Below are 25237 nucleotides of genomic sequence, written 5' to 3'. Positions count from 1 at the left end.
TGATAAACTAGTATTCAGTAAATAAATAAAAGTGAAATTTATTTGCAATGTGCCAGCAAGTACTAGCGATTGCTTGATTGCTGGCAGAATGGTCATAGTCCAACCCACCTCAGCTTTCTAATGTGACTGCCTTCACCTGCTTGTTCATCTATTGTCGACTGCTTATACTTGGTAACAAAAACTTCATCCCCCCCCCCCCCGTCCTGAATAAAGACTAAGTAGCTTCCTCATTTCCCACCCTATATTTCATTGTGTAGTTTCTGATTATTCTGGCCCTAAGCAAACTTTATTTCATTATTGAATAGGTACTAAGTGACCAAGCTTTATTGAACGCTGCTGCATGACATATTGTTTCTTTATTGTAATACAGTTCCGCAAAGTGACTCAAATTCACACCAATGCCAAAGATTGGATTACAAATGGCCTGAAAGATCCCTCTGCGGCCCGGTTAAAGAGTCAAACAGCCGCAAAAACATTGGGAAAAAAAAACCTATACCATAAAAGGAAAGTTTAAAACAATAATTTGCCCGAGAGATGGCGAAGAACTCGAAGGACAAGAAAACACCCAGATATTCATGTTAGAGTGATGCACTACGGTGGCGCCAAAGTAGGAACGGGCTCAGAACCTGTCTCAACAAATAATAGTAAACTATAAAACACTAATTGTCCTGACAGACGGTGAAGGGCTCAAAGTACAAGAAAACACCCAGGCAGTCATGTTAGAGCGATACACTACGGTGGCACTGAATTAGGAACGGACTCAAAACCTGTCTCAACAATGATTATTTGTATTTTTGAGGACACTTTGAAGGGCCAAATCCACTCGTCTATAAGCAAATACCACTGTTAGCATGCGCAAAATAAAGAACATGCACGAAAGTGAAAAAACAGTTTCTTGGCATTACCCAAATGTACTTCTTTGATATTTATGCTGGGTACGTGTTGTGCGCATATGTTTATTTCTTTAAACAGCTACATTATATGAAAGTCATCCGAGCTAAGCGAAACTAGATATTTGACGTCAAACATTATTTCCGGAGCCCTCCACTACGGCGTCTCTCATAATCAAATGGTGGTTTTGGGACGTTAAACCCCACAATTCAATCAATCACGCCAAACATTGAAAACATTTGCGAGAAACGCTGTGATTATGCGAAAATTCGTTCATAACGAAGAAGTTTACGGCACAGCAAATGGCAACAAACTTTTAACTGCGTCTGAGAATGTTCGTTTTTCAAGAATATGGCTTAATAGGCGGCACGTCATCTTTCCTTAGAGCTGCAGTTCTCGCCAGAATAACACAGTGCTTCAAATGGTGCTTCAATGGCCAAACGCCAGTACACGTTCCACAAGCCCCATATATAAATGCACAATAAACATTCAACTATACTTCGGTGACGACACGTTTCACTCTCTTGTATTACCGATTTCACGACATATAAGTGAACCATATTATTTTTTCTGTTTTCTGTAACCAGATAGAACGCAACCGGCTACCCAATTGCATTCGACCTCTTACCGACTGAGAACTATTTGAGTTAGACTCATACCTAACAACAATCCACATTCCATTGAAAGATGTGAGCGCCATTATATTGCATGTAGCCCATATACCTGCAGGAAATACAAGTGGACGGGCACATATTCGAGAAAAGAAATCATGAGAAAATGCATGAAACAAGCACGATTCAGATCATACATAGTAGATGACAGTAGCAGTAGCAAAAGGCATGGCTGGGCATGGCAGATGCTTTCTCGGTGGGGCAGGCATAATAGATGGTCGCTCACAAAAGATGTTGCGATGCCGCCGTATACCTGCGATGCTCTATAAAAAAAAACACACGTCTGACTCAAACTTTCTGGCTGCTTATCACAATACAAACTCTATATGCGAAGCTATCATGTGTGCACACGAGGAATGCAGCGGAACTGAAAATTCTCAAAGCCCAACCATCGTTCTTGAATTGGAGTGCAATGTTTGTTGCTAACGTCAGGAAGCACAAGTTTGGCTGTGCTTCTGCACAGTTCTATAACAGGCTCAGAAGATGGTTTAAGGGGCTCCGATAGTGGCCCGCGAGGCATAGGAAGTATAAATGCTGAGGCAGGACGCGTTCTTGCTATCGGTGCATCTATATTTTGGCATCTGGCGTGACGCTAAGCTACTGCCACACGCAATAATAAACGCTTAAAGAGCACTTCCCCAAGTTCATGACATTGACACAGTGGTTGTTTTATTATTTTTGTGACAGTTTCAAGTGATGGCATGGCGTTGTGGTTGAATGCCAGCTCGCCGCGCAACAGGCGAAGAATCAGTTCTTGCTCAAAATGATATTTTATAGTCTATTTTAGTTAAAATCTGTCCCACGTTTCTGTTCACGGACAACGCTTCGCTTCGACTCAGAACTATCATGCTAACCCAGATGCCGGAATACCCGGGAAACAACATTTTAAACGCTATCACGTCATTAAAAAGAAGACGAACGGATTATGTTGTGTATAGAAATCCAGCACTGCATAACTGTGTTGAGTACATACAGTCAGTATATAAAAATTCTCATACTGAAAGATAGATTAATAGAGCAGACGTTTAACCAGTGGAAATAACGAGATGGATAATCAACCATTACCAAGATACCTGGTGTTGAAATCATAGTTATAAGTTTGTTGGTTTTCTTCCAAGTGGGTCAGCTTACTTTGAAAATTATGGAGTGTGAACCGCGGTTAGAAAAAAAGCTTACTGTGGCCTAGGTGCGCCATTTATTCCCTGGGTTGCAATAAGATGTCTTGTCTGCCAGAAGCAGTATCCAATTTTTCTCAGCCGTTCGAGCTTTTAGGTGCAATCTGAATGAGCAATTTCACCCATGCCTTACGTGGTTCTAGAGGGTGGTTCCGTAGCGAGGGGGTTTTCGCCAGATGTTTATTTTTTGTATTTCTCGTTGTTCACGTCTTTTTGGCTCAGTGCAGTTAGTTTAGGCAATCAGAGAACGAAAGCAATAGAAGTGGTAAAATAAAATGGAGCCTGAACTCAGACAGAAAGAAGGAAAACAATTCTTGGTCAACCGCTGAAATGCAGTGAACTGTTTCTGTTTTGCTAGGAAGGTGTATTCTGTGCAGTAGTTGTACGTTTTCTATTACGGTGTATCGTTGTTGTCTTGCAAATATTATACCGTCACGGTTTTGCCTTTCCTCCAAGGGCACAATAGTGAACCGAATAATTTGTGTTCTTTAACCTAATGTGCGCGCTAAGGCCATACTTCATTCATTTTATTCTTCAACATCTATCCAAGCCTTGTTACGCTTGTCCGTGGAAATTTATCTACGTGTTATAGCAAGTTCTCAGAAAGACACAATCAGAGCTATACATTGCAGTATTGCATGATCGCCTCTTTCGTCTCTTACGGACTGAAAACTTTTGAAGTGTGCTAGACACTATAAGCAGACGCCTGTATGGCCCCGACGTTGAAGTCTGTCGAAAACGCTCCTTTATTCAGAAAAAAAAGGTAACATACACTGGAGTGCTGCACCTAATAATCAAATCAACAGCCTGTGCACTCCTCTCGAGCAATATACAGTACATGTGCAGCTTCTTCACACAAGTCGCCCTACTGCAGGTCGTATTCTTCAGATTTGCCAATCGTTCTTCATTGGGTGCATCTCCACTTGACCGCCAGGCTTGCGGGCTATGTTTAACTGGCACAAATTTTAAGGGAGTGCAAGAGTGATCAATATAAAAGTAAAAGTTTAGTAAACGTGTTTAAGGTAAAAAATTTGAAAGTGACAAAGTGAGAAATGCGAAGATTGCAGTTTCTAACATCACCCACATGTGCTCATTTGCCTTCTCAGCATGCTGAAGGCAATAGGTGTTGAAATTCAAATGTTTGGCTACACGGCCACGTCACACAACGGTTTTTTCTTAACAAAAGTCGTTTGTGATTTTAAAATATTGCTATCAAATTAGTCGGCATCCCTAAAACCATGTTCGCAAATTTCACGCTGCAAATATATCACTTTTACATCATTGCGCTTGCAGGGGCGAATGCGATTACTGTTTTGCTTTTAATAAACAAGCGTTACTTTCGAATACAGATAAACCCTACCGTTCAGTGTGCATGTTATTCAAACACCTCTTATTTCCTTTTTTGTGCCTCTCCACCTTTCAAGAATGAAAACACATCCTGTCAATTGTTTTTACGCACACTGACGTAGCACTGTCACTATCTTCCCACATTTTTTGTTATTTTCTTAACCTAGGTAGTAACTGCAAAAAAACATCGTTTCGTTTCCGGGCAGGTAAGAACTGTTTTACTTTTGAATGAATTTGTGGCAATAATGCTGAATTTCTGCGTTGTGGTTTTTATTAAAGTGTGTAAAGGAGCATTGTAAAAATTTTAGACAGAAAGTTGTACTTCAGCTCTGTATCAACACGTTCATATGTAAGAGTATTAGAACAGTAAAGTTGCAAACAGAAAACCATGATGTTTGGTACATTATCACACACTCAGCACTCCTTCCTTTCTAAGGGCATGTGCAACTTAGTTAGCGTTAATCAGACGCCGACCCTCACCCTCTATTCAAAGACGTCTTGGCTAAATTATTCTGACAACTTGAACTGCATTAACTTTTAGTCTATATTTTCACCTCCACTTTGCGCCAGAATGTTTCCTAACGTGAACACTAAGTCGGAAAAATGTATACCGGAAATCCGTCTACGCCAAATTGGATCATTAGCTAGACATGTGCCTTTCAAAACACTCAGCGCCATCCGAGAAGCAAATAGTCGCTTCCATAATTATGCAATGCTTACGTTGAGGAGCTATTTTAAGATGTCAGCTGATACTTTGCTTAAATGTAGCACTCCTGATTGCCCTTGTACGATACTTTCAAAATATTGCCCCTGTTGATTAAAATTTTGTTGCTTTTCAATTTAATTTTGCAATTAAAGGAACCGTTCAGGTGCACTGTCTCAAGTGCTAAAAAATATGTCTCTCTGAGTGCCATGGCAGTTTCTCAGTTTTGGAAGATGACATTTCGTTCTTGATAGAAATAGAAGCATTCGTGAAGAAAAAAACATGAACATTCATGAACAGCAAAATATCTCATGAAGTTACTCTATTTGACATTACGAAACGAATCGAGCTAACGTGAAACAACTATTGCATGGTCGGAAACTCATCGGATAAGAAAGATGGCCACTTAACAGCCGACGACAGGTGGCTTCACCTGACCTAGGGTGTTTCAAACGTTTAGCATGGGCCATGGTTATTTCAGTAGAAAGAAAAAAAAAGACATCTACAATGCATGCAGTCGAGAAGTGTGTTCGCCTACAAGTTTCACAGCTTACAATAACATGTTCTTCAAACTGAAAATGTCGAAATCTGTAGGAACAATAAAAAGGCTCAAGCAGAGTGATGATAGTATGCGGTGTTTTATGGCACAAGGGCCATTTGATGGCGCAAGAAAATCATGCAATGGGAAAGGAGATGTATACTGCACAAGTGCAGTGCCTCGTCCAATCTCAAAATGGGATAATAAGTTTCTAACTAATATATTGCTTAGAAATGTGCAATAAACAATAACTCACAAATATTGTGAAATATCTAAAAATAACTATGCTCTCCCATGAAAGGTATTGTCGGGCTACAGTTAAAAATAATTCCATAAAGTATCTTACTTCAAGAAAAAAAAAGGTTTTCAAATTTGAAGTAATTCATTACAATAAAGGTGATAAGACGGCCTAAAGAACACAGGTTCAATCGAAAATGAGTGCGATTGAGGACAGACGCTCCAAAGCATGAAAATTTCAGTCGCGGAGAAAAATAGGTTGAAGGTGTTTGAAAAGACCAGCAAAATAACACCATTGAATGTTTGTTTTCGTTAATTTCAGTAAACAAACCAACGATCCAAGGGGCATGGAGCTGTACATGCAATGCTTGATAAGGCGATCATAAGTCTAAGCGATCATAAGTCTCAGCGATCGATAAGTCTAAGCGTGCTGAATAGCCCCTGACCGTGGCAAATTGACGGCTGACATTTTGTACGCACGTGCGCTTTATCGATCTGCATTTTCACTCATGGCTACTTTTCTTTGTCATGTTTGCAAGAGTTTTTTGCGGATTCCGGATAACTGAAGCGAGATGCTAACTAGCGACACACTACGTCTAACGCATGCAGTTTTCGTCAGCACGGCTTCTCATAACAGGAGTTTATAGAAATAGGCAATTTTGGTGGCCCCGCGTACAATTGGAGGCTTCTATAGAAGCTAATTTATTATTTTGGCAATGATGCTTTCTAGGCGCATAGGGCAACGATCGATTGCACAATAATACGCAAAGACTGAATCTGCGCGCGTGACTTAATGAATAATAAAAGGAGCGTCATATTCTAGACTCGCCACTCTTAGCCAATAACCATTGAAATATTTCTATACGTAAATATTTTTATTTGCTTTTGGCTTTTGCTGAAATTCGGTGCCTGAAGACGATTGCTCTTAAGGACAGAGAGTCCTTGCCCGAATAGCCAGAGATTATCATTCGAAAAGTGAATAAACTTCGATAAACACTTCGAAGCATCACATATTTGCACAAAGTTCACTATTTCATACCTAAGTTAGTGAGCTCAACGTAAGGGCCGCTGAAAAACGCTTTCAACTGACACGACTTTTCAGAATAGCAGTAACAAATGAAGTAAAAATCAAATTTGTTACGAAGTAAAATATTAGCGAGAGCATTAAAATAAGCAAGCAGTTTTTTCGCCCATTTAATAACAAGTATTTCAAAGCTGGTGCCGTTGATGTGATTCCTTCCAACTTATTATCTGATTAATTGATTGATATGTGGGGTTTAACGTCCCAAAACCACCATATGATTATGAGAGACGCAGTTGTGGAGGGCTCGGGAGATTTCAACCACCTGGGGTTTTTTGACGTGCACCCAAATCTGAGTACACGAGCCTACAACATTTACGCCTCCATCGCCGCAGCCGGGATTCGATCCCGCGACCTGCGGGTTAGCAGCCAAGTACCTTAGCCACTAGACCACCGCGGCGGTGCCAACTTATTATCTTCCGGAAAGAATAATTTAATAAACTGACATGAAACACCACCCAATAATGGAGGCAATGTACAAAAACAAACCAAGTGAACACGCTTCTGAGTTTTAAAATAATGTCGTGGCACGAGCCTATTGACAAGTACGTTATAATAATTACATACTGCAAGAGAAAATATTGAAGGCAGCATTTGTGTCTAGCAAATACAGCAAGCTAACATAATGTAGAGAAGATAGCTGTTCTTTAGTTGGAATTGTTGTATTCAGCGGCTAAGAAAATTGAAAGCGGATGTAAGAAATAGCAGCTTTCACACGTGAAAACAAAATCATGCCAAAAATACTTTGTCCACGAAAAAAAAAACAGTTTCAACCGCCACTTGCAGAAACCGTCTTGGACTGCTTTATTTTTTGCATTTTTTGTTATTGCTGTATACATTCAGCTAGTAATGTTTTCTCTTCCCAGCATTGCTGCGGATCGGATTACTAAAAAAGTGTATTTAGCAAAAGTGTTTAGCGACTTGGATTGTTTGGTACTTGGTAGGGGAGCGTAAAGCCATCCCAGTTAAAGAACATATTACGTCATCATACAGGCGTGCATCGCCAACTCGTCCACTAATTGCGAAGCACATAAATCTGTATCAGTTTGTTTCATGCATGCATAGAGATAAGCACATTGAAGCATAGTGCTCCCTCCATCATGGACGGCCACCTCTATTAGCATGTTACACCCCTTCCGGGAGACAAGCGTGCTATTACGGCAAGAAACTGTCGCAAACCATACGCTTACACAACCAATTTAGCATGGGCAGCCGAAAAGCATCGGCATCGCTCATGATCTCTTTATCCAAGGGGTAAAAACAATTAAAAGCGCAATGAGAAGTTATTCTGCACTCGCCAATGTTCTATTGACATCTGAGGACAGTGCGTATACTTATAAACTGTATACCACCACACTAAACCTAATGAAATCGATTTTTGGGGCGTCTGGCGCACCACTGCACTGCTGTGCTTTTGCGTCAAGACCCGACCACAACCCCTGGATTGGTCGGATTTACGACCAGTCTTTATCAGGCCTTATACACCAAATAATTGCATGTGTGTTTTTCGCCCAAAATAATGTCTGCAGGCAGGCTTTCGCAAAAAAAAAGAAGGGTGCACGCGATAAATTATACACTGATACATGTGTATACTTTGATATTTTGCAAATAACACAAAAAAAGAGTCATAGCGGGTTGCCTGATCAGATATGCGTACACGTGCTGCATTCGATTAATATGAACGCATTGAGCGCTGTTTACAGGCGGGCCTGCAGTGCTGTTATATGCGTGGCTGGGGTAAGAATGAAAGTCTTTGCTTACTCAACCTAGTGCATTGAGTGCCTCATATATAATGCATATGGGGAACCCTGGTAGCCATTAGGAAATCATACACAGACACACGCTCTGCATTCTTATACAACACCAGTATGGCGTCGTCTTTGAACTTCGGGGTTCTTGTTATAGTACTTGTAAAACTTATTAAAATTTCCAACTCATTCTTTTTAAAAAGCATGCCTTTATTATTCAAAGATTTTAGATATAATAACATGAAGTTTGCAACGTCAAGTTTCGAAAACTTCGCATACTGTACACTGTAAATTTTAAGTGCGAAGCATTTCTTTAGCGAACTTCGGTGACTTTGAGCGTATCTATCTTTTTATCTATCTATCTAGCCGCTTATGTATGAGTGCTCTCGTGGTCACCCCCTTAACTTGGCGTGAACCAAAATCAGTATAAAAGGGTAAGATGGTTTGAAGATTTAACGCGCTGGTCAAGACATGAATGATGTAACAATCCCGTCATGTGCTGGGTCAAACACTTCCTGCCAGAGAGCGGCACATACCTAGGGACAGGTATGCGCCGCTAGCATGCGGGTGTGTGCCACAGGTCATTTATACAGTGTCTATCCAGGAACGATAAGAACACAGATGGGTAATCTTAACGCGCGCGCGTTACGGAATACCCGACATAGGTAGCGTCGACGCGACACGTGCAAAGAATGAATGTCAGGGTCCCAGCTGGAATCGAACCCAAGCATTCTGCGTGGCAATGAAGCACTTTACCACAGAGCTACGTCAGGTCTCCAAACTACTTTTCAAATAGACGCTTGTCTTCGTGAAACGTCAATAGTGGTTGCAGTGCTGCCTACCCAATTTTATAAACTATACATATGTACTCCTTTGATACAGCTATCACGTTGGGTTAACGTCAATTGTGGTTAGTTGCCATGCACTGAAGTTGATTTTTGTAGCAGTGTCAAGGATCAGCATCCTCGCGATCGTAAGCGCTTCATATCAACTCCTGCATGGTGTTGATACACACATGTTTCATTTGGTATCGCTGCGCAAGTGCAAACAACTGGTTATTCAAACATCTGAAACTTTTCAACATATGTCTGTGCGTACAACATTTATACATATATTTAGCGTCATTTAATAACGTGTCACTCAATAAAAAATTGAAACAGGGGCACCTTCCCTCTGTATGCTTCGCATAACGTCGATTCCAAGGTATGTGAGATCTGCCGACTTTTTTAATAAGGTCTTCTCACATTAGCGTTTTAGGTGAAAGCAAATTAGGCCAAATTAGCTGGGCTAATGTTACAGTAAACTGTACCAAGAAACTGATAAGGATTGAAGAGTGCTGTTGATATTAGTATCTAAAGTTTTACGTTCCAAAACCAAAATATTATAAGGGATGCCTTAGTGGAGGGCTCGGACATTCGGTCATCTAGAGTTCATCAGCCTTCGCTGAGATCGCACGGTACGTGAACCTTTACCATATACTAACAATCGAAATGCGGCGACTGCAGGTGAGATAGAACCTATAACCTCCGGGTCAGTTGCCAATTACCGTTACTGCTGCTTCACAGCGATGGACTAGTAAACATACGCAATATGATACGACTGCAAATCTAATTAGCTCTGATTATCTTTTTGAAATATAAGGCAGCTATTCGAAAACAAGCCTGGAATTCCGTTATAGTTCACCCGAAACAAGTGCTCCTCAACTTTAAAACATTAACATTACACGTATGCTTAACCGACAAAATATTCTACAAAAGCGGAAACTCAAGTAGCCACGCACAGAGCCATTATTCGGCCTTCGAAGTATTTTGCTGTTTTTGTTTAATAAAGCAGTGACTTCAGTGTTAAAGGTAGTACTTTCGCACCAGTTTTGTGTAGAGTCTCACTCAAATACGCACTAATGTTACAGTAATAAAAATCGTCATGAATCACCTATTAATTGCGGTGGACTGGGTGCAAATTCACTTGGGTGACACTGCTGAAAGGAAATTGTCATTCATCTGGTTATTAGTCGCGCGTCAATAATACCATAAAAGATTCGGCTGCACTAACTTTATATTTAAAAAACTGAGACAAAATATTGTTGTTCACTCTAAAGTATTTTAATATTTTGGGCTTTCCCATAACTGCTATACATTCAATGAGTATTTGAATAATGTACTGTTTTTCGACTATGCTTCGTTCAATACGAGTACTGAGCCTAATTGAGTGCTACTCGAGTGATTATTCCAATTTTATGAATATCCGCACACCTCTAAATATTATTTCCAATATGACTGATGAGACTAATATCTTATCAAGTTCATGAAATCACTACGATGCCAAGAGAGAAGTCTTAATTATTTGTACTCTTATTGCCTGTCTCAAATCATCGTACTTTTATAAGTTGTAGTTGCAGAATACCGCCATCTTCTAAATTTTGCTTCTGCAAAACAGTAACGCTGCTGGTCACTGTAACTCTTTGTATTTGAAATTTTTTACAAAACCTCTTTCATTATCGTTTGGGAGACATATGCGTGAAAGCTTTTTCTAGGGTGCTTTAAAGATTGATTTGATCGTACGTACATTTTCGCCTTCTCCGACGGTTACTTGCATCTAATTTTGTCTGCTACTCTACACACTACGCACTAAGTTTCTCGATAACGTTTCATTCACATTTCTAGCCAAAATATCCTTATTGAGCCTCGACTTCCATCTCACGTTCCTCCGTTTTCGCTTCAGCTTGTCAATGACGTATTGCCGGCGACCTACGCATTCGTGGTATTCCTTCTTCGCATGGTTTGCTTCATTTAGCAGTACTAGGGGCTACTCCAGCTTCTTAGCTGTAGTGCACGTGCACGGCCAGTGACCAATAGCACTAAGTCTGGGCACAGTGTCATGTTTAGTGCCACGCAACGATGGTCTAGTGGCTAAGGTACTCGGCTGCTGATCCGCAAGTCATGGGATTGAATCCCTGATGCGGCAGCTGCATTTCCGATGGAGGTGGAAATCTTGTAGACCCGTGTGCTCAGAATGAGGTGCACATTAAAGAACCACAGGTAACCAAAATTTACGGAGCCCTCCACTACGGCTTCTCTAATAATTATATGGTGGTTTTAGGACGTTAAACTCCACATACAAATCAATCAAGTGTCACTTTTAGTCTCCCCCACCATTTTGCCGTTACCACCTATTGCCGTCTGCATACTCGAAGCATACACACACTGGCCATGGTAGCGCAGAAGGTGCGGTTCTGTTCTGCTAAACCGAACGTGGAAGGTTCGATCATGGCCACGGCAGTTGCATTCTGATGGAGACGAAATTATAGAAGCCCGTCTACTGTACGAAGTCAGTGCACGCTTAAGAACAGCTAATGGTCGAAATTTTTGGAGTCCTTCAATACGACGTCTCTCATTACCAGATGGTGGTAATCATATGATGGTTGCGCACTGGTGCTTTTGCCTCGGCATAAAGTTTCCGTGGCTGTTATTCCTGCCCCCCTCCCCGTTGCTTGACTATGTGTACTGCTCGTGTTGACGTCGCCACGTAACTGAATGTGCCATGACGGTGGTGAATTTTCGCCTAAAGGAACCTGTAAAGATTTCACCTTAGTCTTGTAATTAGGTGGTCCTATATGGAGCATCACTAATAGGAAACACTTGTAGAAACAAATACTTCGGAAATTCAGGTATTTACCAGGAACGAGGACGTTAACCAAACATGAACAAATCAAGGTAGCCGGAAGTGCTTATTTACTGAAAAGGCATCCACAATACTCACTCGTAATTATATGTTATCTGCGGCTAGGGTAGGCTCCTCATCTTCAGCAACTCTCTTGCAAAGCGTTTTTTTTTTACTTTTAGTGTAGCCTTCATATTTTGCTGTCTGAGTGCAAAGATGTCAGGATCCACTTTGCAGATGAGCTCTCTGTAGATTGGTCTGCGGATACATATCGTGGAGGCGTCTTTTTACTAGGCCGCTTACTGTCAGCGCACAGTTATGGGCAAGTGGCACAGTTGGAGTCAACAAAGTCGACGTAAGGGCCCTCTAGATTATTAACCGTGTCTTTTCTGTCACAAGATTAGCCACATTTTTTTTTGCTTTCAGAAAATATTTTTATGATTAGTAAAAACATGTATACAATTAATTATCAATACATAGCTAGGTTTTTGTACATTTAATTGTTAAAGCATCAAAATACTGCACTTGTACAATATGCAAAATCATATATAAGGTAAACAAAAAGGTTTGTTGAACTTCCCCAAGAACATTTCTCATTTTGTGTTTCCAACATGAATTAAAAATTGAGAAATTCTCCAAAAAATAGAGAATGCTTGAACAATTTTTATATAACAAGAAAATATGAATCATATAGCCTAAAAGGGTACGCCCCGCTGTGGTGGTCTAGTGGCTAAGGTACTCGCCGGCTGACCTGCAGGTCGCGGGTTCGTATCGCAGCTGTGGCGGTTCTATTTCCGATGGAGGCGGAAATGTTGTAGGCCTGTGTGCTCAGATTTGGGTGCACGTTAAAGAACCCCAGGTGGTCGAAATTTCTGGAGCCCTCCACTACGGCGTCTCTCATAATCATAGGATAATTTTGGGATGTTAAACCCCACGTATCAATCAATCAATCAATCAGTTGAAAAGGTACGAGTGATATTTTCTTGCCTTCCGGCAAAAAATATGTTATTCCGATTGGTTACATGGTTGTGTTTTTCCCTCCACATTTTTATACACAGCAATTCAATACATGCATTTAAAAACACAACAATTTCTTTAGAAGTAAGCATTCTGGGAAATTACCAAAGAGCAGCACAGGGAAAACTGAGATACAGATAAAAAGCAGAGAGCACTGCACCAGAACACTGTGGAGTATGACTTCACTACACATAATAAAATATTTTGAGCTCTTAAGCTACAAAAGTCTCCGCACGTCTCCGCATTACTGGTGAGACTTAAATACGTGAAAAATTGTCTGAAACCTCTGATGGATAAAAATCTTTCTTCTGTGGTTGCAGAGCCTTCGGGGAATACAGGCTTGGAAGTAGTGCTGTCGCTTTCTTCAAGTACTTTTTAAAGGTGACGCATTTCTCAGCGAACTTCGACCACTTGGACCGTATCTATCTATCTAGCCGCCTACGACTTTAAGCTCTTCTGGCAGTTTCGGTCGTGGTATCGATACCAAAATCGGTATGGCATAGCATAACTGTATGGCGAGCATAATTGACTAGTCATAACATGAAAATCATGAGAAGTATGCCATGAATATCATGATTTATATTTCATGGTCTTGCTGCTCTTGCGGTGGTTTCGTTCACATGACATGTTGAAAAACTAGTATGGTATGACGTGAGTGCATCGCCAACACAAGCAACAGACCTTAACATGAAAATTATGACATGCCTGTCATGTAACAACATGACTACAAGCCACAGTCAAGATGTGCTAACGGCCAACTTTCTAGCTTCATTTATACTAATATTGGTGCTACGGGATGTGAATAGATGACAAAGGTATGCGACTGCTGCAAACATGATAATATTCAGGGGCATGTCATGTAACGGCCTGACTACATGCCACGCTCATGATGCGCTCACGGCCGTTTCGCGAGCTTCACATGTACCAAATTTGGTATTACGTGGCGCGAACGGATGACATGGGTAAATGACACGTCCAAACATGATAATAATCACATGCATGTGATGTAATAACATGACTACATGCCTCACTCATGATGCGCTCGCAGCCGGTTTGCTAGCTTCATATATGCAAAATTTGGTATTACGTCAGGTGAATGGATGATGAAGTCATGTGACTGGTGCAAACATGATAATCATGAGATTCGTGTCATGTAATATTATGACTACAATCCACACTCAACGCGCCAATACACTTCAACGTGACCCGGTGCGCGTGCACGCTGGCGTTCGTTTCGTCGCGTCACGCCAGTGATGCCATGCCAGACGCTGATCTGCCGGCCATATAATAGTGTACGGCATATGCTCGCAGGCGAGCGCCACGCTGCGTTGCTTTGACGCATGCGCGTTTGAGCGCACTCGGCGTCCCTCCGTCACGAAGAGAGGCAAAGCGGTGCTGTCTGGACAACGTCGTCGGCGCGAAATGCAGCATGTCGTATTTTGAGCCAGGGGTCGGGCTGGTCGCATCTGGCATCAGATTACATAGTGCTCGTGTTTCGCTAGCGTAGCGTCGCTGCGCCTAGCGTGCGTGCGCGTCAACGTTACGTCCAAGTATATTGGGCCCTTCATGATGCACTCGCTACCTTTAGGCTAGCTTCACATATACGAAATTTTGTATTACAGGACGTCAATGAACGACGAAGGCACGTCACTGGTGCAAGCATGATAATCATGATATGCGTGTCATGTAAAAACATTATTACATGCCATGCCTATGATGCGCTCGCGACCGTTTCGCTATCTCCAGATTCACAAAATTTGGTATTGCGTGACAAGAACGGACGAGAAAGGTAAATGGCACTCCAAACAAGATAATAAAGACATGCGTGTCATGTAAAACATGACTACATGCTACGCTCATAGTGTGCTCGCGGTTGTTTCGCTACCCTCACTTATACAAATTATGGTGTTACGTTGCGTCAATGGATGATGAAGGTGCCAACATGATAATCATGACACGCGTGTCATGTAAGAACATGACAACGTAACATGCTCATGCTGGGCTCGCGGCCGTTTCACTCGCTCCACATATACCGAATTCGGTATCATGTGACGTGAATAGATGACGAAGGTAAATGGCACGTCCAAACATGATGATCATGACGTGGAAGCCATGTACGGCTTTATTTACCTCTGCCTTGTAACGTTATGCTGATTTTAAAGTTACATATCAACCTTCCTCATTCCTGCTTTGCATATATTTCGATTGGCACTGTACGTGGGATCTGCCAATTTTTTCCCGATTGTAATATTTTGTATTTTTTATTGTCATCTATTGTAAGAACTTATTCCGAGTGTACTTGTTTTGGAAGGTGTAATTGTGAAAACTTAATTATGCCAGTCGTCGCTGCGGCTATGACCATTTCTCAAGAACATCATCCTCAGCACAAAACTGCTTCAAAGGATTTGCAAGCACGCATACTTCTTTTTGCTAACACAAACGCTGTATATAACGTACACTCTGAAATTCCCCATGATTGTCTTGACGTCAAGCAATGCTTCACTGCTCAATATCACTCTAAGGTCACGACTGTTTTGAAATGGACATCACTATCTGCTGGCTGAAAGTAATAGCACCAAATCATCACAATATATTGTTAAAGCACTAAAAATAAAACTACAATAGAGCCAACAACGTCTTGTAAATTTAATCGACATTAACATAGATGAGCCAAAAAGCAAAACTTACTTCTCAACACGTATTTCTCGTCCGGGCTCCTTCTATAGTTTTTTATCAATCGAAATTTTAGGAGTGTGCAAATGATACAACTTTTTATGTCAGGAATGTAATATTTCTCTATTTGATTCGATGCTCGAATCAAGTCATACATATCGAAAACCTTGAATATTTTGGGAAATATCTTTCGACCAATTAGCAATAAACATATTCGAACGAAAGAAACGTTCAAGCAGCCAGGGATAACTTTTCGTGTTTTGATAACCATATTATCTAAAATCATGCATCCTTAGTGTATCAATGACGTTCTATTGTAGACAATATGATGGCTTTTTTGCCAAAAGATGCAGTGCTACGGAAGCGACGGCATAACTTATCTTCTGACTGACATGACATCAATGCACTACTACGACATTCATAGTATTGGTAATTCATAAAACTTGCTTATAGTTTTAAGTAAAATTCATTTAAAGAAGAAGAAGGTGTTTAATGAGAAGAAGGAGGAAAAGTCATCCTTGAAGGCGGGTTCATAGCATGCTACTCTTCACGAGAGTAAGGAGTAAAGAGAAAGAAAGAAAAAGAAAAGTTGTTAACAAAGTACTGCCTTTATCACTGTAGTCAGTGATATATTTCATCGTACTGCTACAAAATATTTTGAAAGCTCCAGTAGCTGCTGTATATGAGCTTGTCTTGATTTAAATAGCTCTGGTATTTCTTGTTCTTTCTTCAAGCTTCTTGCTATTACTTTTAAATACAATATGGCGGAGTTTGTGGGATGTTTCAAATATTTTACCGTACAGGAATAGCTCTCTTACTATTAGAAAACTATTTGAACAGTATTTGATTTTTAATTGTATACGATGCGGTTCATTTCAATTTCAATCCGCTCTAAAATTTACTATCCACACTCCGCTACGAGCTCTACGTCTATGATTCGACAACATCGTCAAAGTCACTTTTGCTTGAAACAGAACAAACATTCTTTGCCAATAAAACCTACTTGTCTAAGAAACAATGTTTTTGAGAATGTGTCACTACCAGGTTGTCTGTTATTTTTGCGAACCAGCAGAATGAACCATTACCTTTGAGTGGCGGTTAAAAAACGCATCTGTTTAGCAGAAAAAAACTAACTTCGCTGTAAACAGAACATTAGAGGCTAAAATATAGGCTAAATCGCGCAAATGGTTCGTAGGAGTGCTTCTATGGTTAAATTACCTCTCAGAGGATTCGGGTCACCGGGAGTGACCTAGCTCCTGTGGTCGTGCCAACTAAAGTGTTTAAAGTTACCAGTGATACATAAAATATATCATCACCCGAAATAATAAGGAAAGGAAGCTGAGAGAATATCAAGAAGTGAAAATTCTATTTTCCTTCTCAGAATACAGTAATGAAGAAAGCTCTATTCTAAACCAATTGGCACTTTTTTATTGCATAGCGTGTGAACTCCTTTGTCGCCAACGAAAACGTTTACGTAATGCAAAAGTGTCGAAATCGCAGTCATAGTCTATGGTCACAGACCGTAAGTATTGTGTGGTACACGACATGGCTATCAGGCTATAAGCGCCTGAGCAGGTCTGTTGTCTTGCGTGATCTTAGCCCTTTAACTTTAGAGCTGCTGCTGTGAGGCGAAAACTTAAAAAAGGCAAAATATCAAACACAACAGAGCTTTCTTTTTTGAGCATTAGCTCTGAAACACTGACAACCTTCTATGCATATCAGCGCGGGACGTATCAATGTTCTAAATAACACAGCTGCGGAAAGGAGTAATGACTTCTTGAGGACAATATTGTTACGTGAGTAACGAGACAAAGTATTGCGAATATATTCGAAAAATATATTTGCAAGAGCGGTTGCAGCACTGGCCAGTCTGGCTCCGAGCTCGAGCAGCCAGCGAGCCTCATCTTCTTCGTCGGGCGCACGATCACGCAAGATCACGTCGTGTAGAAGAAAATCGGCGACGTCAGTGGCGCAACTTGTTGGAAGGGCGCGTGTGATTGCGTAGCGTGTGGCGTAGTCTGTGGCCACAGCTATCCACCTGTTGCCAGCAGAAGACAGAGGAAAAGGGCCGAGTAAGTCCAAGCCGACGCGAAAGAAAGGTTCAGTAGAAATATCGAGTGGTTGAAGGCGCCCAGCCGGAAGCGTCGATGGTGTTTTGCGGCGCTGACATTCCTCACACGCCGCGACGTATCTTCTGACGGACCGTGCCAGACCTGGCCAATAGAAGCGACGGCGAATCCGGTCGTATGTGCGGGACACACCCAGGTGACCGGCAGTAGGAACGTCATGAAGTTCGTGGAGTACAGCCAAGCGGAGGTGTTTGGGTATGGCAAGCAGCAGAGATGGGCCGTCTGGATGGAAGTTATGCCGGTATAATGTGCCATTCTGGAGTACGAACGAGCGATAGGATCGGTTCGATGGGGAGGAGTCGAGGCGCTCAATGATAGCTCGTAGGGCTGCATCACGGCGTTGCTCGTCGGCTATGTGGTTCAGTTGAGAAACGGAGCACACGCAGGCGTCGTTGTCAGGTATGGTGGCCGATGGGTCAACTGGATAGCGAGAAAGGCAATCGGCGTCCTGGTGCAGGCGTCCAGACTTGTATATCACAGAAAAGGTGTATTCTTGCAGTCGCAGAGCCCAGCGACCAAGTCGACCTGTAGGATCTCTTAAGGATGAAAGCCAGCAGAGCGCGTGGTGGTCGGTGACGACGGAAAAGTGAGTGCCATATAAATATGGACGGAATTTTGAGACCGCCCAGACAAGAGCAAGGCATTCTCGCTCTGTGATCGAATAGTTACGCTCTGCAGGTGTAAGGAGGCGGCTAGCATACGCGATAACGCGGTCGTGTCCCTGTTGGCATTGGGCGAGAACGGCTCCGATACCGTGACCACTGGCATCAGTTCGGACCTCAGTTCGGGCAGATGGGTCAAAGTGGGCGAGGATAGGGGGCGTCGTCAAAAGTGTTATGAGGTGAGAGAAGGCGGCAGCTTGAGTGGACCCCCACGAAAATGGAACGCCTTTCTTCAAAAGATCGGTAAGTGGTTGGGCGATTGCCGCAAAATCTTTCACGAACCGCCTAAAGTAGGAGCAAAGTCCCACAAAGCTCCGGACATCTTTGGCGGATTGGGGTACTGGGAAATTCGTGACGGCACGAATTTTCTCAGGGTCCGGTCTCACACCAGAAGCATCGACAAGGTGGCCCAGTACGGTAATCTGTCGGCGGCCGAAGTGACACTTCGAGGAGTTCAACTGGAGGCCAGCTTTGCGGAAGACGTCGAGAATGGCCGACAGACGCTCAAGGTGGGTCTCAAACGTAGGTGCAAATACGAGGACGTCATCTAGGTAACACAGGCATGTTGACCATTTGAACCCGTGTAGCAGAGAGTCCATCATACGTTCGAACGTGGCGGGGGCATTGCATAGGCCGAAGGGCATAACCTTGAATTGGTATAGGCCATCTGGAGTGATGAAGGCGGTCTTTTCTTGGTCTTTCTCGTCTACGGCAATCTGCCAATAACCAGAACGAAGGTCGATGGATGAAAAGTAGCGTGCGCCGTGGAGACAATCGAGGGCGTCATCAATACGTGGTAAAGGATACACGTCCTTTTTGGTGATTCGATTTAGATGCCGGTAATCGATGCAAAAACGCCATGTGTTGTCCTTCTTTTTAACCAGGACGACGGGTGACGCCCATGGGCTTGATGAGGGCTCAATAATGCCTTTAGTTAACATCTTATTCACTTCAGCTTGAATAATCTGGCGCTCCGACGCGGACACGCGATACGGTCGACGGTGAATGGGAGCAGCATCACCGGTGTTGATGCGGTGCTTTACAAGAGAAGTTTGGCCGAGTGGGCGGTCGTCAAGGTCGAAGATGTCACGGTAGGAAGCTAGAAGGCGTGCGAGAGCGGCTGATTGCGCTGGGGGAAGGTCAGGGTCGATCATGGGACGTATTGACATGTCGAGGCATGTGGCATCGAGTGGGCGACAAGGAAAATTGGGGCATGCGTCGGCTGCGAAAGTGGTGACGTGATCATCGGCTAAGGACCGCAACGTGGCAATTAGGATGCCTTCAGGGAGGACTTGCTTTGTGAAGCCGAAATTTATGACGGGTAGACGGGTCCGGTTGGAGGCTACAGTTACGATGCAGTGAGGGACGGTGACGTCACGTGCCAGTAGGACATCAGGAATCGGCGTGACGATGTAATTCCCATCCAATACGGGTGAGGTCGTGGCGAATTCGGTGAATGTGAGGGCTTTAGGCGGTAAGCGGAGGAAGTCTGTGGCAGAAAGGCCGTGTTGAGGTTCAGGGTGAATATCCGGCTGAAGAGGAAGGTCTAAGCAAAGAGTACCAGCGGAACAGTCGATCAGAGCAGAATGGGTCGACAGGAAGTCCATCCCTAAGATGAGGTCATGAGGACAGTTCTGGAGCACCGTGAATAGAACAGGGATGTAACGGTCGGCGATGCGTATGCGAGCCGTACACATGCCAATGACAGGAACAGTGCCGCCATCGGCCACACGTACAGCTTCGGTAGCAGGGGGCGTGAGTACTTTTCTTAAGCGGCGACAAAGATGAACGCTGATTATGGATACATGAGCGCCAGTATCGACTAGTGCCGACAGAGAAATACCGTCCACGTGTACATCGACAAGATTTTTGTTCGTATGAAGCGTCAATGGAGGGTTTGGTTCAGACAGGGATGATGCAGCACTACCTCCAGGGGCTGCACTGTCTAGTTTTCCGTCGGGTACGATGAAAAGTTAGGCGGCGAGTGATGGCGGCGTGGCTGGGGCGACGGGGAACGACGGCGTTGAGGGGACGGAGAACGAGCAGGAAGGCGGCTGTTAGACGTGTCGAAAGCAGGGGCGGTACGGCTGGACGAATACCGGCGAAGATCTTCATATGGGCTATAAGGTGCGAAAAACTGGCTCCTATGTGGCGGCGTCCAGGAGGCACGGCAGTAGCGGGAGACATGTCCAACGCGGTGGCACCGGAAGCAGATCGGTTTGTCGTCAGGAGTTCGCCATTCCGCCGGGTTGCGAGATCGTGGAGCAACAAATGGGTCACGTCGAGGTGCATTAATGGGAATTGGTCTGGAGGAGGGGCAAGAGATGGGGCAAGCATCAGGGAACCCGCGGTTGGCGAATTCTTGTCGTACGACCGCCTGAATAACGGAGATCGCGGGGGTTGTCGGTATCGTATGTTCGAAAGAAGTGGGCTGAAGCGGCGCTGGACTTGCTGCTTCAAGTTCCCGTCGAACGATACGCGTTACACTCTGCTCAAAGGGCGGTGTGACGGTAGAATCGGAGCAGGTGGACGTAGCCGCCGTGTTTGGCAACCGAGAAAAAGGAGGGCGCACCCGACGGCTTTTTGCTGTTTCGAAACGGCGGCATTCTTGAATTACACGGTCGATGGTCGAGACGTTAGTGTACACCAGCAAATTGAAGGCGTCGTCCGCGATCCCCTTCAAAACGTGTCCAACCTTTTCAGCCTCAGACATCGCCTCGTCCACTTTTCGGCAAAGAGCGAGAACTTCTTGGATGTATGACACATACGATTCAGTTGGCGACTGGACACGGGTAGCCAGCTCCTGTCGTGCAGCTGCGTGGCGACCGGTCGGGTCCCCAAAGATGTCACGTAGCTTCTCCTTGAACGTGTCCCAGCTGGTGAGTTCGGACTCATTTGTCTCGTACCAGACACGCGGGGTTCCGTCCAAGTAGAAGAGAACATTAGCGAGCATCATGGTAGGGTCCCAACGGTGAGTTTGACTGACCCGTTCATAAAGGCGAAGCCATTTGTCGACGTCGAGGCCAGGTTGCGCAGAAAATGTCCCGGGATCACGTGGTGTTTGGACGGCGACAAAGGTTGTCGGAGAAGCCGCAGATGATGAAGCGGACGCGTTGTCACTGGAAGCCATGGCGGGAAGCTGGAGGATGCGGCCACTGCGGAGCTGCGTGGTGAGGACGGGGATCGTTCCACCTCCACCAAATATGTTACGTGAGTAACGAGACAAAGTATTGCGAATATATTCGAAAAATATATTTGCAAGAGCGGTTGCAGCACTGGCCAGTCTGGCTCCGAGCTCGAGCAGCCAGCGAGCCTCATCTTCTTCGTCGGGCGCACACGCGCATTCGCACTATGGTTTGTGGCAGCCTACAGGTAGCAATATTATTGAAAAGGGCCATATAACTTCATGAATTCTCCTTTCTCCTATTTTAAATTCTTTGAACAAATGGGAAGGTGATACTGAATAAGTCAAGGACTGCCACACGTTTCACTTGTTTTGATTGCACGTTCTACAAAATGGCGCGATTATAATATTTCACACACCTATGGTAGCGTTCGGAGACACGCGCACTGCGCTTGGGAACTTCGTGCTTGAAGTGTTACCAGAGTGGAGGAAAAACTCTTCGCACACAAGTGCCACTTTTGCTTCAGGGGAGGAAGAAAGCATATAAGAGTGTGGAAAAACAACAAATTCAGTGTCATATAGAAATATGCGTCTTGAAGTTTGCACGTTGTATATACGGTTTTGAAGTGAAATTTTAAGTATCACAGAAACTTCAGTCATGTGAGAATGATTCTTCCAAGTTCTTGTTAAATGCGCATAAACTAGCTAGCTGTTCTATGTGGAACATTTATTTGACTTCGCGGCGGAGACTCACCGCCACCATGGCTGCCAAGGGAAGTTTCGTCGAATCGCAAAGGGAAGAACTGAAATCTTGCAAGTGGTGGGATTTCGTTCATTCGAAAGAAGGAAAAATATTGTGACATAACCAGTGATATTGGCATTGTTTTTACTATATGTGATCCCCTTCTTCAACGGAAGTCGGCTGATTGCGCGGTCGTTAGGCCAATCGCAGGGTGTCTGAAATCTCGCCTTTCTAATGAGGTCTCTTCTGGATCATTAGGCTTCTCTGAGTTTTTCCTCACTTTAGCTGCCCAAATAGAAGTAACCCTAGAGATGCCGCCTAAGAGCCGAGGTTTCAGCCATTAGGGCTAGGAGATCACTCCTAACTCACAAAAGAGCCGAGCGTAGCGACTGTTCACATGTCACAGCCACGTTTAGAGACATACATCTCGAGTAGAATGCCGATCATTTGGTGCCTTGCGCAGGGAAGAACTGTTGCTTTGGATGGCTCAAAATAGCGCCTGGGGCACACAAAAATATCACAATAAACGGGGTAGTTCAGTATGATTTTCTTAAATTTGTTCACATTGAGTTCGTCCTGCCCCTTGAATGATTTTCGCAGTGTTCGTTTGTGGTGCGTGCAAGTGATTGTGCACCCCACTCAGCTCTCTCAGTTGAAAAACTTCGGCGTCGCTTTTCGAACGTATTAAATTGTCTGTTCTGCTGCTGATCGGGTCGTGATGTGCTATCTAGAAGCTACTATAAAAAGAAAACATACAGAACAGATATTCGGCGGAAAAGGCGTCGCTTAAACTGGGGCCAAATGCAAACTTCGTCTAGTAGGTGCTCGTTATGTTTGCTATTTATTATACATAGAGAGGCTTCTGATATGGAGGGTGCGAAAGAAAGAAAGGGTGGCCTTGAAGCCAGAACCGGAAATGTCAATCATCCAATGTGTACAGAAAAACGTCTCCTAAACCAGCACCTACGAAAAATTCCTTTTGTTGATCTGGGAAGTAAAAGCACCAATTATAATGTATTAACAATGTGACTGCCACATAATGACTCATTTCAAATTATAAAATGCAATTTATTTGCAGCGAGGGTGCTCTTTAGTGATGCTTTCACGTCTGGGCAGTAGCAACGCTGACCACCTGGCCCACTTTACGGGTATTGAGTAAGTTCCACTGCTCCTTATTGGCCCCTAGAAATGAAAAGGAAAACTAATTGTTGTGGACCATACAAGGCAAAAACTCATTGATCACAACAAAGTAATTTCAGATAATAAGAGGAAAAAGACGACGGATGCTGAAGACGCTAATCACGTGGCGCTCGTCCTACACGAAATAAAAAAAGAAAACTGTGCGAGCCAGATTGTATTTCAACAAAATCTCTACATTATTATATACCTAAAAACACTCTGGACGTAATCTTTATTGTGAATAAATGTACGAAGCTATCGTATAGGACCCCTAACTAAATCTAGCACCGATGCGCTAGAAAAAACGATCTAACATGAAGCAATGAGGTTTATTTTTTTCTCAATATTGTTCCAGTGGCTCTCCAACTGTCCTAATGGCTCATAACAATATTCAGTCTTTGCAACTAAGAAGGAAAAAAATTCATGGGCACAGATTTCTACTCCTACTCTATATTATAGGTTTTCTGTTTTTCCTAAACGTTAGAATTAGGCATCTCATGCTTGCCGAACAAGACATCACCACTCTGCCATACTAGCGCCTCACAACGCCAAGAACAACAGGTTTAAGCATTCTTTTTTACCATGAACAGTACCTGGCTGGAACAGCCTACCTTTTAGTGCACTCACCAACATCGACTCTGTTGCATCCATTACATCTTAAGCCTAAGTCTTCCTGTTTCAAAAAAAAAATAAAACCGTTGATGCCGTTAATATTGACAATTTTGCACATTGACTAGATAATTTTATATAATGATCTTTTCATACAATTTATTCTGTTTTTTTACCGTTTTCAGTGCTTATTCAATTTTTGACAGAATAACTTTGTTCTTCTTTTGTACAAATCCTTGCAGTATAATATTTTCGGTGCCTGCGCGCCTTGTGCTGTTTTATTATATATTCCCCTTCCTTCTTTGGCCTCTTCAAAGCCTGTAATAATAAACAAACAAACAAATAATTAAATAAATAAATAAATGCGTATATATAAAGACACACATACGAATTTTATCACGTCAGGTAAACTCCGTGACGTGGCTGGCTCACAGTTTTTCATTTTTATGGTATTATCACTGATTTTGGCTTGTTATTTTTTATAACTTGCTCTGTATCTGTGTGATTTCTTGCCTTTTTATTCAGAAATTTTATGAATATAGGTTGGGAAACAATAGTGCAGTTACCATAGGAAAGCTGCTACAATTTTATTTGCCTATTGCCTAAATTGGGTACGTGTCCGAGTCCACAAGACACCAAGAAACAAGCAAAGAAATTCGTGAGCTCGGTCGATCAAGAACTAAGCAGGCATCTGTAATTTTCTGGGCCCAGGCGGACGCCAATAAAAGTCGATGCAACCCATTAGGTCGTGCTGGCCTCCCTGTCTGCTACATATTTCATAGAAGAGAGTGTCATTGTCAATGTTCTGAAGTTAACGCAAAATGAGCCATGTCTTGAGCAGATTCATTGAGATATGTTCATCCGTAAGGCGAAGAGATGCAGAGAATAAGTCGACACGAGATACCACTTCTTTCTGTTACATAATAAGCAAAATAAACTACGTCCCCCCTAAAGACACCGATAACCAGATTAGGAGAACGTTTTGTTGAGTGGTTTAGTATACGTTTGTAACTAATAATAAGGGGCCAAGAATGAAAACAGAGGACAGGAC

The sequence above is a fragment of the Rhipicephalus microplus genome, chromosome 2 (assembly GCF_043290135.1).
Source record: "Rhipicephalus microplus isolate Deutch F79 chromosome 2, USDA_Rmic, whole genome shotgun sequence".
NCBI lineage: Eukaryota > Metazoa > Arthropoda > Arachnida > Ixodida > Ixodidae > Rhipicephalus > Rhipicephalus microplus.
The sequence above is the reverse complement of the archived record's forward strand: the minus strand, read 5'-3'. Positions refer to the sequence as shown.